Below are 12,884 nucleotides of genomic sequence, written 5' to 3'. Positions count from 1 at the left end.
GATATCTTAAAGTTATTAAATGAGTTTGGGGATTGCTTTGCTTTTAAATGAAATGAATTAGGTTGCATGGATATAATAAAAGTGGACATCAAGGAAATTGACGGAAATAAGCCTGTATCTTCTCGCCCCTTCAAAATGAATGCAACTGAACATAATGTGATAAAAGAAATTGTTAAGGAATGGAAAGATAATGGGATAGTTTCCGAAACTATATCCCCTTACGCTAGACCAGTGTTACTAGTAAATGAAAAAAAATGGGAGAACATTGATTGGTAATTGATTATCACAGACTTAACAATCAGACAATAAAAGATAAGTTCCTTTGCCTCGACCAGATGATCTGTTAGAGTGTTTAGAAGGATGTAAAATTTTCACTACTCTGGATATAGCCCATGGCTATTTGCAAATACCATTAAGTGAACAAGCTAAATTGAAGACAGAGTTCATTACTCCAGATGAAACAGGACAGTGAGAAAGAATGAGATTCAGGTTAGTCAATGCCTCTGTCGAGTTTCAGCGCTTAATGTTGCATGTCCTAGGTCCCTTGCTGAACACTAAAGTGTTATGTTATATGGATGATATAGTTATTCCTGCAAAATCTTGAGAAGAGATCATTTTTAAACAAAAGGAGGTATTAAAATGCCTAAGAAAGGCAAAATTAACCCAGAAATTATCTAAATTCGACTTTAGAAGAAAAACTGAGGATTTAATTTCTGAAGTATGAACTTTATTAGTACTTTTTGGGTTATACTATAAACAAAGATGCTATTAGACTAGATTCTAGAAAAATAAAAGCCATAATAGAATTTCTAGAACCAAAGAATGAACACGAAGTACGAAGATTCTTAGGTCTAACTGGATTTTTCAGATGATTTGTGTCAAAGAATGCATTAAAGCTAACCATTGACCAGATTGACACACGAATTGAGACATCACGCGGAAGCAGGAACAAAAGAAGTCATTTGAACTTTTAAAGAAACAACTGACTGATACGCCCATATTAGCTCACTATCAACCGCATGCAGATACTGAAGTCCATTATGATGCAAGCAGAGAAGACAGCAAAATTAAGGAACTGTATTGGTTCCCAGGCATGAAACAATATATAAGAAGAAACAAATAAACATGCATTTAATGTCTTATGTATAAAGTGAGAGGTGGCAAGCAACAAGGGCTGTTACATCCCATAAAACCTGGTAAAAGACCTTTTGGTATTAATCATATAGATCATTTAAGTCCTTTCAAAGAGTTCAAAAGGTGATCAAGAACTGTTACTGATAATTGATAACATGACTAAGTTTGTGAGAATTTTCACAGTTAATACTAGTGATAAAAATGTTTTACAGTCTTTGAAGAATTTTGTTAATTATTTTGATCTACCGGAAAGAATAATAAGCGATAGAGGATCTTGTTTTACTTCTCATCAATTTAAGCACTAATGTACAGACAATAGAATATATAATACTTTGAATTCTACCAAAAACCCCAAAGCTAATGGTATAGTACAGCATGTCAACAGAATAATTTAGAAATGATAATGACAAGCCTGTTGAATAAGCAACACAGAGATTGGGATTTGAAAATAAAAGCAATGGAAAGAAATCTGAACAACATGGGAAACAAAATTACGAATAAGACACCATTTGAAATGTTATATGGATATTTGCCCAAATTTAATGATGGTGTACTTAGGAAGTTAGCATATGAAGAACAATCCGTGAGAAATCCAGAACAAGTGTGAGGAAGAATTGAACACCAAGCAAAAATGAAAGAGGGATTTGATAGAAAGAGATGTCATATACTGATATTTGAACAAGGAGAAATCATTGTGATGAGATGTGCTCCTAAAGCTACGGGTCAACCTACCAAAACACAGATGAAATAGCGAGAACTATTAACAGAAGTATTACGAGACGTATTCAAAAACTAAGTACCGTTTTGAAAAAAAAAAAAAAATAGTAAAACAATTTTTTCGAATCCATTTTTATTTTTACATGAAAATACATATCTTAAACTATTTTTCAACATAGTTTCTGCCAATGATCAAACACTTGTCATAGCGGGTGACCAGTTTTTGTATACCATCGTCAAAGAAACTTCCGGCCAGTTTCGATAACCACGACTCCACAGCATTTTTCGTGTCATCGTCAGATCCAAAGCGCTTGCCACCAAGCTCGCGCTTCATCTGCAGGAACAAGTGATAGTCGGACGGTGCCAAATCCGGGCTGTACAGCGGGTGATCGAACTGCTCCCAATGAAACTGTCGAATTAACGAATGAGTGACACCAGCAGTATGGGGCCGAGCATTGTCATGGAGCAACACAATTCCTTTACTGAGCAATCCTCTTCGTTTGTTTTGAATGGCACGCCTTAGTTTTGTTAAAGTCTCACAATATCATGCCGCATTAATAGTTTCACCTCTGGGAAGAAATTCAGTAGGCAAAACGCCTTTCCTATCCCAGAAGACAGTGCACATGATTTTTTGTGATGACATTGTCACTTTGAACTTTTGTTTTTTTGGAAAATGAGTGTGTCTCCACTCCATCGATTGTTGTTTCGATTCTGGTGTGAAATGACACATCCAAGTTTCATCACCTGTCACAATTTGGTTTAAAAAGTTTTCTCCCTCATCACTGTATCGCATGAGAAATGTCAGGGCACTACCAAGTCGCTTTGTTTTGTGAACATCAGTGAGCATTTTTGGAACCCATCGGGAACAGTTTGCAATAACTCAAGTGGTCAGACACAATTTCGAACAAAACAGTACGTGAAAATCCTCTGAAAGAGTTGCTATTGTGAAGCGTCTGTTTTCATGAATTGCTTCATCAACTTTCCTAACCAAATCATCGGTGACAACAGAAGGCCGACCACTCCAAGCCTCGGCGTGGACATTTGTTCAACCTGCATTAAACATTCTTACCCACTTTCTCACCATTCCATCACTTATAGCGTATTCACCGTAAACTTCTGTCACTTGACGATAAATTTCGGCTGGTTTAACATTCCTCGCGTTCAAAAATTTAATCACGGCACAAATTTCACAGTCAGTGGGAGAACTAATTGTCTTGAACATTTTGAATGCGCACAGCAAACTGAAAACACAACATAGAGCAACCAAAATGGCGACAATTGAAAGTCAGTGAACAAGAAATACTAGTGCGCATGCGCGGGATGCCTACCATAGCGCTGCAACGGCGCTAGAATGAAACGGTACTTAGTTTCCGAATACGCTACGTAGATTTTCTAAAAGCCACAAGTTCATATTTACATCATTATCGAAGTAGTGGAGGAGGTTTTAAATAGAAAGAAATCCCTGATAACTTTGTAAAAAGAGTCTAAACTAATTAATTACTTACTTTTGGACAATGAATAGTTTTAGTTTACCATATTTCATACATATATTTTATATTCATGAGCCGCAGACATCAGGCTCGCGAGCCGCACTTTGGGCACCCCTTCTCTAGAAGATAATAGAAATTTATTTTAGGTTTGATTAAGATTATTTCTCGTCTGCTGAACATGTAACTCTAAGGTTGCTTTCATTAATGCATTTATTATTCGCTTACATCTGTTGCATATTAAACTGCCAGTTACCACTAGGAATATTGCTGGATTTTATTCTCACCATTTCCATCGCCAACTTAATTCGCGAACCGTTTAAATACGTAAACGCTGTTGCCTCAACGTTTCGCTGTTCTACGCCCAAAAAACCACAGACACCCAAAATATTTATTCCAGTTGAAACACCTTCATGTGCTTGCTAAGTGTGGATTAGCAGCCGTTTTTACTTCCTTGTATGAAGTAAAAAGGAAGTATTGTAATCGCGAAAAGTTTCAGGCAGCATATTTCAACAAAAATATCCATTTTGACCGCTATCGAATGCAGTTTAACAATGTTTTTGCTTGATATCTGTACGCAAGGACAGAATAAAAGACTTGTTTCCTCCAAAAAAAATTATAAAACTGCTTTAAAATGAATTCTGAAGAGAATTCACCGTGGCGTCTGTACGAACATATGTATGTACGTACGTATCTCGCATAACTCAAAAACGAGTAGCCTCAGAACGTTGAAATTTTATATATAGGATTGCTATAACATGTAGACGTGCACCTCGTATTTTGGTTGCAATCGGCCGCACCAAACGTATATAAATATATTTATATATATATCCACTCTGTTACCCAGCTCAGCGATCTCAGTTTCTTTACGCTTATATGTTTGTAAATTGTACATTTTTTGCTTTAAAAATGATTGAATTATGTTGTTTTTATCTTCCGGTTAAGGTTTTTATGCATTTAGTAAATCTGTATGCAATATTTTTAGAATTATCAACAATTTTAAAGATGTTTAAGTGCCGCTAAGCCTTTTATTTGATGGCGGTCATTGATTGTTTACATTTGAAACAGCAGACTAGTGGATTTGTTGCCAATCTAGAGAAACTTAGCTTCACAACAACAAAGATAGCGCCTTCCTTTATTATTGCCAATTAAATGATGCTTAATCCTTTCTGGAATTTTTTTGAGGAAATAAGTGTTTAAGATTTACTTCGTAATTTTTAATATAGATATTTTGAGTTTTTATGTATTTTTGCCTTCTCGCGAAGTGAGAACTGAATTAATTGAATGAGAAATGCTCAATCATCTGTGAAAAACTGTTTCTTTTTTTGTTTTGTTTGCTTAATTTCTTTTATACGTCATTTTAGCTATATTACAGTATTTGAATAGAACATGTGGCAACGATTAGATAATTCTATTCTTTAAATGATATAAATTTTGTGCATTATGAGTTATAATATGAACGAAATATAATACTGTTAAGTGAATCTAGCGCCAGAGTATCGCTATGACAAACAAATACTAGAGTGAATTTTAAAGAATGCATTTATTCTATTGTGGTTTATGTGCTGTCGGCGAAGTAGATTTAATTCAATCCAATAAGTTTAAATGAAATGCAAGAAAAAAATGCGTATAATTTAATATTCCGTACAAGGAAGTCATGTGGTGTACACATCAGATTTTTTTTTTTTATGTTTATACATGCATGCTTGCTGACAAAGATTCTGAACATTTGAGAACTTTCAGATATTAGATTGAAAGACTTACGAAGCATTTTAGGACTGATAATGAATCAGTGTTATTTCAAATTCACCGTATTTAGTAATAATTTAGAGAAAAATTTCCATTATTATGCTAGTGTATTTTTTTTTTTTTAATCTGAAAGCTTTCAGATTTTATATTATGCCCAGAGGGGCATTGTTTTTTAATATGTTGTGTGTTAGCTTTATTTATTAAATTTTGAGTGTTACCTTTATTTATTAAATATCATATTCTCTGCACTTACACCATAAAACTCAACTCAACTGCAATATCACAAAATAATTTTAAAAGGAGCATATCTTTAGAATGCCCGATACACAGTCTCGCATGCTGAAGATAAAAATGCCCCCTTCCCGCACAGTGTTGCCATTGCTCGTTGAAATCGTTGAGTTTCTTAATAAAAAATTTGTTAAAGTTTTACAAAATATGACAAATTTTTTATACAGACAATAAAAAAAATTCCAAGTTCGAGCTTCTAGATGCCATATTCTAGCGGAGGACAGCTTGTTGAAAATTTGATGTCTCTAGGTACCTTTTTTTTTTTTTTTTTTTTTTTTTTTTTTTTTTTTTTTGCAGCACAAGAAAAATACATATATTCATGCAGATTTTTCCTTATTTAATTTCTTTAAATATAATGCAGGGCTCTAATATTGGTGGCAACAATTTGAAAAGTCAACATTTATAGTGAATCAACACAAAATGCAAAATGAAATTAATAATTCATCTGGGCTAACACTCTTTGAGCTCAAAAATTATGTGAATTTAAGTATATTATCATATTAAATTTTAGCATAATGTGTATTCTTTTTAATGTATCAGTAATATATATGTTAATTAATGGGCATACGAGTTAATATAAAAACATGTATTAATTAGAAAATTAATTTTACTCCCAACAATTGGGAAGATTGTTGCATCAGAATGACCGAATGTAATCCACCAATAGATGGCATTGTAAAAAAGCTATCATTAGGGGGTGCAGGACAGGGAAAAAGTAGTTTAGAGAATGCATCCGAGGTAAGCTGGATACCTCAGCTTACAGCTATATGCTTACAGCTATAAATATGTATATAATTAGTGAAGTAATAAACAAAACTTATTAAATACAGCCTGTAGAATGAAAGAGAAAAATCACCTTTAACAAGTATATGTAGAAATTTATTTATTCTGCTCTAAAATAAGCCTTAAACATATGCAGGAAGTAAGTGTAAGTATAATAAATCTCTACATATAATAAAACAAAGAGTCTGTCTGTTTGTGTGTGCCTTTCGTTAGTGCTGCACGTAAGCTAATAGACTTACGGCTACGAAATTTGGTACATAGGTGCATCTAGACAGGAGCCAGTGCACCTCGAAGCGATTTTTTCGAAATTCGAAATAAATTTTTTTTATTTTATGTTTTGTGACAAAATCATGTCATTTTGAGACATAATGGGCTATAGGAAAGCGAGATTTTACTCTACACACTCCATTTTCACATCGTCATGAAATGTTGGCACCTAGCTAATTTACGAAATTAAAATAAATTTCGTGTTTCAATAAATCGATTAAATACGAATTTATTTAACAAAGTGAGCTTAACACCTTCTCAACGGGATTTTTTCTAAAAAAGTTTGTTTAAAAATGTACTAGTTTATTTTTCTTTGATTTTTGGACATGTTAAACTTTCATCCTTGCGACTGCTTATACAAAAAGAATTTTGGAAAAATGATAATATTTTGTATTTTAAAAAAAAAATTTTAAATGAAGCTTCCGAGTACACTTCTCACATCTCACATCTTTACAAATGTGATTTTGGCAACAATTTTCCTTTCTTATTGTTGTTGATAGATTTTTGATGAAATCGCATCATTTTGAATAGTTTCCCTCTTTTAGAAATATGGGTTTGGCAACAATTTTTTATCGTATTTCATCGTATGTCACTGTTTTTAAGAGATTGGCATATTTCATTGCTGTTTTTTTATATATATAATACATTTTTATTGATGTTTTTTATAAAATTGTTCTGCAGAGTAAAATTCTGCACGGAATTTTTTGTTTTTTGACTTTCTTTCATGTTATTTTTTGCTTATTGCACTGTTTGTAAGATATTGAAAAGTTTTGCATGATTTTTTTTTCTTCAACAGAACCACTACAAATCAATACTTCTAGAACTTTTATTGTCGCCCAGTATAATATGGATACCTCTTTAGCAGCAAAATTAATTTTCATCGCGTCATTCTTTTAATTTGAATTTTAATGGCGGAAAGCCGTCACTTTGTCTTAGTTCTACAAACTTGTCCGCAGCTGATGATAATGTGGTAACTAAAACGGGGGAAAGAGAGAAGCTGGATTTTAAAATCTTCTTGGGCATCTTTCAGAAATTCATCCTTTTGTTCCCTATCTAAACATAGTTTCTTACCCACTTTCAAATTCGGAAAAATGCTTTACCTTGTGGATTTAAAAAGGGAGGGCGAGGAGGAAGAGCAGGACCTATTTATAAAAGGACCAAAATTACATTTGTTACGACTGGTTGTATACTACAGGCTATTATGCATATAATTCAAATACATAAATTTTCGAATGCAAGTTTCTGCATACATGCCTTGTATGACACTGCGATGATTAAATATAGGTGTCAAATTTCCATTCACATTCAAGAAATGTTATATTTCAAACATTTTGTCGAACAAAAGTTTTTATTTTTCTATCAAAAGTTTTCTACCATCCCTCAAATAGTTCTTTTTCATTAGGTAAAAGGAGTTAAGAAAAAAAATATTAGCATTCTCTTTCACATCCAATTCTGCATGTTATAAAACCATGTTCTTTATAAAAAAGGACATCATCTGTAGCATAAAGAGGAACTTAGTTTCAATTTACTGTATAAAACGTCTATGCAAAAAACTAAATTTCATATATTTTTACTACACGATATCACACAAATGAAACTGTCGTAATCGTGAGTGCCAATTCTTTTTTTAAGTGTAAAACTGACAAGTTAAAATAATCCGAGGAAAAAATGGAAAAGGAAAAATTCTAATGAAGTAAGTACTTATCAAGTTGAGTTTCTTATTTTCTTATATGTCACATCAAAGGGCCAGGATCACTGCTATGGAAATATACATAACTTCAAAAGACATTTAGAGTCGTGCAGTCATTTTGAAACACTTAACATATGGACTTTTTTGGTGTCTCATCAAAGATGCTATCTAAGTTATGCAGGTCAATGGCATTTCTTTTTTCGTCTTTAGGTAGTGTATTTTGCCTCTGCAACGCAAATATCCCCCATATTTTTCCCTCAAAGGAAACTATGTACATTTCTTGATAAGTTACAGAGATATGAAAATGGACTTCTTCCCAGGTTTCCCTCTTATGGAATGAGACACGTAAAGTTTTCCCTCAGTATGTCTCACAAAATAGATTATTATTTTTTTTTAGTGATACTCTTGCTAGTTTCTAGAAACATTCAACTGGAAAATTATAAATGCATAGTAAATGAAGGAGCTATGAATAACTAAGTTGCTGTTATACAAATGGATGCAATCTCTACATATAATAAAAGAAAGAGTCTGTCTGTGTGTGTGCGTCTTTCATTCGCGCTGCACGTAAACTAATAGACCCACGGCTACGAAATTTGGTACATAGGTGCATCTAGACAAGAGCCAGTGCACCTCGAAGCAATTGTTTCAAAATTCGAATTATAATTTTTTTTTTTTTTTTTTTAATGTTTCGTGATGAAATCGCGTCATTTTGAGATATAATGGGCCATAAGGAAAGCCAGATTTTACTCTGCACACTCCATTTTCACATCATCATGAAACGTAGGCACTTAGATATTTTACGAACTTAAAATAAATTTCGTGTTTCAATAAATCAATTAAATATGAATTTATTTAACAAAATGAGCTTAACACCTTTTCAATGGGATTTTTTCTAAAAAAGTTTATTTTTAAAAATGTACAGTTATTTTTATTTATTTATTTATTTATTTTTGATTTTTTGGACACATTAAACTTTTATCCTTGTGACTGCTTATACAAAAAGAATTTTGGAAAAATGATAATATTTTGTATTAAAAAAAAATTTAAATGCAGCTTCCGAGTACACTTCTACATCTCACATCTTTAAAAATGTGATTTTGGCAACAATTTTCCTTTCTTATTGTTGTTGATAGATTTTTGATGAAATCGCATCATTTTGAATAGTTTCTTCTTTTAGAAATATGGGTTTGGCAACAACTTTTCATCGTGTTTCTTATGTCACTGTTTTTAGGAGATTAACATATTTCATTGTCATTTTTGTTTATATATATACATTTTTATTGATGTTTTTTATAAAATTGTTCTGCAGAGTAAAATTCTGCACGGAATTTTTTGTTTTTAGAGTTTCTTTCATGTTATTTTACTGTTTGTAAGATATTGAAAAGTTTTGCATGATTTTTTTCCTTCAACGGAAAGTTTTTTTTATTAGGATAATTAATATTTGTATTAAGGGATATAGCTTATTTCATTGTAATTTTTGGTGCTTTTTTGGTAGACGGTTGCACGGATTTTGGTAATTTTTCTTTTGGCGAGTAATAAGACTTATGGTAAACCCATTGCTAAATAAGTTATTTATGGTAACCGATACGTTGTTGTCTTTTATTTAAAAAATAACGTGTTTTATTATACATAAATTCCGTGTTTTAAATATCATTTATGGCTTCTAAATATTAAAAAACAATTTAATTTTGCATTTTTATTTGAAACAAAAATTTTGTTGTTTATAATATTTTATATAATTTTATGCTGTGGATGATGTAATCAATGACATCACCTTACTTAAAACGTAATTGGTTTTATTAATATCTATAAATTTAATCTAATGTTTTAAACATTATTTATGGCTGTTAAATATTAAAATACAATTTAATTTTGCATTTGTTTTAAAAATGATTTTATTATGAATGATTATTTAAATAATTTTAATTCTATGTGTAATGTAATCAGCTCCCTTATTGGTTACTGAATATTTGTGCATTACCGCGGCATTTTAAAATTTTATTATTCATCTCTTCGAATTCCTCAGATTTCAAATGGAATGGATATGTCCGTTTCGAAGATGACTGTTGTTATTGGCAATTACCAAGAATTATTGGTATCGGAATAAAAAAATTGCCCTTTGAGACCTTATTTTGGCCAACCTGGCTTTCCTAATCAAATATTTATTTATAAATTGTTAATAGCATCAGAGGAAATTTATTTTAAATTTTTGGAGAAAACCTCGCTAATTGCTTCTCCAATGAAGTGTGAGAGATGTGGATCACAGATGAAGATCGTTTTTTTCCTGGTACTTATCAGTATACGACAGGTAAAATACTTTAAAAAAATGTATGTACATAATTTTCTTTTACTTTTTAATTGTACACTTCAACTTTTATTAAAAAATTAATACAATATTTTCAAAAATTCTTGAGATTTTTATTGCTACATATGTTTTAATGTTAAATAATTAAATCCTATAAAACTTATTTTAAAGTATTTAAGTAATATTTTAATTCTTTTAAATGTTGGTATGATGTTTTTAATTCGATATTCAATTTAAGCAATATTTTAATTCAATTAAATGTTGGCACAATGTTTTAATAGCGGTGTTTTTATTCTATTATATGAAAGTAATAATTTAAACTTACTTTAGCTTTTTATACTCTTAGTAAATGTATTTATTTACATTTGCCAGCCATATTAAAAAACAACGTTTTTAACAAAAAATTAATCCATTATTTTTAACGATGTTTATTTTTTTAAAGTTTCTAATACTTTACTATATGCGTAAAATACGTAAAAACAGCATTTTTCAAGATGGCTGAGGAGTATATAAAAACCACACCAACAATTGCGCCAATGTAAATCGCCAAAAATTCGTGCAACCGTCTACCAAAGTAGCACTTAATTTTTTCTCTTGAAAATAAAAGATAAAATATCATTAATTATACTTTGCTTTTCAGATTTTTTTTTTTATTATTATTTTTTTTATTTTTTTTTATTATTTATTTTATTTATTATTATTATTATTATTATTATTATTATTTTATTATTATTATTATTATTATTCTTTTATGTTATTTATTGCTCATTTAACTATTTTTAAGATATTGAAAAGTTTTGAGGGATTTTTTTAGGAAACATAGTTCTTAACCCCTTAACTGCCGCGGGCGTATATATACGCCTTGCTCAGCCGATGTGTTAACTGCCCCAGATGCACAGCCGATGCGTTAACTTTGCGAATAATTTTAGGTGTAGCAGCGCAAAGCAAATGATAGCAGTTTGGAAGGACGTATATATACGCCTGGGGCAGTTAACGCATCGGCTGAGCAAGGCGTATATATACGCCCGCGGCAGTTAAGGGGTTAACCTCCTTTATACCATGAGTTCTTAAGATTTTGCAAAGGGAAGTTGGTTAATTTATTTATTAGGATAATTAATATTTGTATTAAGGGATATTGCTTATTTCATTGTAATTTTGTTATATGTAATAACTTTTTCTTATGAAATTGTTCTGCAGAGTAAAATTGTATGCAGTTTTTAAATTTAACGTTTGGTGTTCCCTTCAGCCATTTTTCCGGTACATTTAAAAGTCAGACGAAGGCTGGCAGCGAAGCTGCTAGTAACTAATATAATTCAGGTTTAACTTTGTGAACATGTCATAGAAAGAAGAGAAAATTTAGTGGAACAATATGTCTTTAGTAGCCAATCTAATGATTCATCAGCACCAGTGTTTAGCAGATGCTAGCTAAGCTTTATGATAATAGCCATTAATTCAAAGGTGCTCAGATATTACTAACAAAATGCTAAATTTTCCAATTAATTGAATATTTGAAGAAATGTGGAGAAATGGTAATAAATAAAGATAACATAGCAGAAGGTTTTCTTTGCAATGACAATGCCACAATCATTAGTCAAACGACAAAATCTGTAGTGGTTCTAAATCTAGAAAATATCCCAACCAAATAGTAAAGAAAGTGACAGAGAGGTTGTTGCAAATGAAAAAATTTGGAATGGCAATTTAGTGGGAATCCTCGATACAACAATTACAGAACTTGAATAATGGAACTTTGTAACTGAACAAGAATTTATGTTTATCTAAGAATTAAAGAGAAATATTACCACCAAAAAAATGAAGCAAATTAAAGAACTTACACCAATGTTTAATAAAGCAAACAGATAGGGGGGGTTACCTTTTATCTTACTATATTTAAAGCAATGATTTAATACGCAGAAAATTGCCTATTCCAGAATCGCTTAAGTGTCAGAGTCTGGATCTCAGATTTTATACTTTACAAAAACTATATTTTTATGATAAAATAAAACATTGTATTTATACACACCTGACGTTAATAGCCGATCATAAATCAACTGTAACATAGCAAACATGCATTCTTACCATAACAATATTAATGCTACTACCTGAGACCAACAGCAAAACTAATAAGTCACATGAACTGTGAAACAAAGGCCAATGCTGATTGGCTAAAAAGTGTCTGCATTGTGACAAATTAACCCAAAAATACCAATACTGCATGAGATTTCGAGGAATCTCAATACTGCCACGTAATACTGAAATATCAAGCAGGGTCTTATTGTACTTTTAAATACAACAAAATAAATTTAATAATTAATATACATAGTATTGTATGGATAAACTTGATAATATACCATACATTATACAAAACAAAATAAAATATGACTATTAACTGATTAAAAGTTGCTTGAATCTTTGTAAATACCATAAATGTCTACAACAGATTAAATAAATTAAGAAACAAAATTTA

General features: G+C 31.2%; 1 protein-coding gene across 5 annotated transcripts in view; it reads right to left on the bottom strand.

The window, feature by feature from the left end:
• The window catches only part of CysRS-m (cysteine--tRNA ligase-like protein, mitochondrial), a 185,809-nt gene that overhangs the window by 65,456 nt on the left and 107,469 nt on the right, over nucleotides 1-12,884 (bottom strand). The gene's annotated exons all lie outside the window — the stretch shown is intronic.

Source organism: Stegodyphus dumicola, chromosome 7 (genome assembly GCF_044657685.1).
Source record: "Stegodyphus dumicola isolate Sdum_Otavi_A_Nest chromosome 7, ASM4465768v1".
Taxonomy (NCBI): domain Eukaryota; kingdom Metazoa; phylum Arthropoda; class Arachnida; order Araneae; family Eresidae; genus Stegodyphus; species Stegodyphus dumicola.
Note: the sequence above shows the minus strand (reverse complement) of the source record. Positions and strands in the feature narration are given on the sequence as shown.